This window comes from Dermacentor silvarum, chromosome 8, assembly GCF_013339745.2.
Source record: "Dermacentor silvarum isolate Dsil-2018 chromosome 8, BIME_Dsil_1.4, whole genome shotgun sequence".
In the NCBI taxonomy this organism is placed as follows: Eukaryota; Metazoa; Arthropoda; class Arachnida; order Ixodida; family Ixodidae; genus Dermacentor; species Dermacentor silvarum.
The window spans coordinates 152,397,419-152,399,842 of NC_051161.1; positions in this window are offsets into that span (position 1 = coordinate 152,397,419).

Below are 2,424 nucleotides of genomic sequence, written 5' to 3' on the forward strand. Positions count from 1 at the left end.
CGACTTTTCGTGGATCATCCGCTGAAGATCCTGAAACCTGGCTGGAGACATACGAGAGGACCGCGACGTTCATTAAATGGAGCGACGACGACAAGCTGTGCCATGTTTATTTTTCATTGGATGATGCTGCTCGGACCTGGTTTGAGAACAGAGAGACCACCCTGGTGACGTGGGACCTATTTCGTGAGAACTTCGTGAGGACTTTCACGAATGTCGTGCGAAAAGAAAGGGCCGAAGTTTTATTAGAAACCAGAGTGCAATTGCCGAACGAGAACATCGCGATCTTCACGGAGGAGATGACTCGCCTCTTCCGCCACGCCGACCCCGATATGTCTGAGGAAAAGAAAGTTCGGTTCTTGATGCGGGGCGTCAAAGAACATCTATTCACTGGATTGATGCGCAACCCGCCCAAGACTGTCGCTGAATTTCTTTCCGAGGCTACAACGATCGAAAAGACGCTTGAAATGCGCGTCAGGCAATACAACCGCCGTGCCCTGACCAACTACGCCGACGCTCAAGCGCTAGGCGCCGACGACCTGCGCGAGACCATCAGAGCGGTCGTTCGCGAGGAGCTGCATAAGCTCTTTCCCAGGTCGCAGCCTCACGTGGCATCTATCGCGGACGTCATCAAAGACGAAGTTCAGCGCTCACTTGGAGTTCTCGATGTGCAGCCACAATCGCCGCAACCCCAGCCGGAAGCGCTGACCTACGCCGCCGTCACCCGTCGTCAAGGACCCCCTCTGCGCTCGCGCCAGGGCCCCGTAACGCCACAGTTCCGTCGTCCACCGCCGCCGCCGCCAGCACGCCCGCCCGTGGCCCAGCACAGCTACCAGAGGAAGACGGACATTTGGCGCGCCCCCGACCACCGCCCGCTCTGTTATCACTGCGGGGAAGCCGGCCATGTCTTCTTCTTCTTCTTTCTGGGGTTTTACGCGCCAAAACCAGTTCTGATTATGAGGCACGCCGTAGTGGAGGGCTCCGGAATAATTTCGACCACCTGGGGATGCCCATACCGCGAGATGGGCCTACGAGGGTTTCCCGTCAACGCGCCGCGTCCCGATCGAGGTGAACGACCGCGCGACATCGCCGACTACCTCGCCGGAGCCCAGTGGCAACCACGACGATCCTCACGCTCGCCGTCACCAGGCCACTACATCTCGCCGCATCGCCGTCAGTACAACGGTCCCACCCGGGGCTGATCTCCTAGCCCATACCCGGGAAACTAAAAGCAGCAACCGATGGAGGTGCGGTTGCTGTACGACGCAATGCCGAAGATCCTCCGCCGCCGACGACGACGACGATTCGCGAATAATCACGACGAGATATCAGCACGCCGCCTAGCAACAGCCTTGACAACACATCGCCGCCGAACGAAGACCTTCCGACGCGACGTAGCAGCAGCAGAGCAAGCCGACGCAGCCGTGATCCGACGCCACGAATTAACCGCAACGCCAGACGCCGGTCTACCGATCTAGACGTGCTCATCGATGGTCATAACGTCACCGCTCTCGTCGACACTGGCGCCGACTATTCAGTTTTCAGTGGCGCGTTCGCCGCCAAGTTAAAGAAGGTGAAGACGGCCTGGCAAGGACCCGATATACGGACAGCGGGAGGTCACCTAATAACGCCGGCTGGAATCTGCACAGCGCGAGTCACGGTAAACAACCGCACTTACCCGGCGAGCTTCTTAATCCTGCAGCACTGCTCCAGGGACGTCATCCTAGGCATGGACTTTCTACACCAACATGGTGCAGTCATCGACTTAAGGTCCAAGTCGATAACGCTTTCAACACACAAAGCGATACCGCCGGATACAAGCATCAGTTACCATGCCTTGAATGTGCTTGAAGAACAAGTCACCGTTCCGCCTCGCTCAAGCGTAATGATTTCCGCCGGTACCGAAGTGTCTGCAGACATGGAGGGCATCATCGAGGGCGATCATCGCTTACTGCTCGACCGTCAAATTTGCGTCGCTAGAGGCATAGCTGAGCTGCATGCAGGGAAAGCAAGGGTGATGCTCACGAACTTCAGCCCCGTATACAAGCACATTAACAAAGGCACCACGGTCGCCTACATCGACGAAATAGTACAAGCCAGCAGTGCTTTCGTCTTCACGGATTCTAGTGCACCTGCAACGACGACTATGATACCTGAACCAACTTTCGACGTCAATCAGAACCTTCCCAGGCATAAGAAAGAACAACTAAAAGCTCTGCTCCTGCAATACAAGGACTGCTTCTCGTCGTCGTCAAAAGTTCGACAAACCCCTGTCGCCAAGCACCGCATCATAACCGACGAAAATGTCCGCCCACTCCGTCAGAGCCCGTACCGAGTTTCTGCGCGCGAACGCGAAGCCATAAGGCAACAAGTCGACGAAATGCTACGCGACGACATCATCCAGCCGTCCAAGAGTCCGTGGGCGTC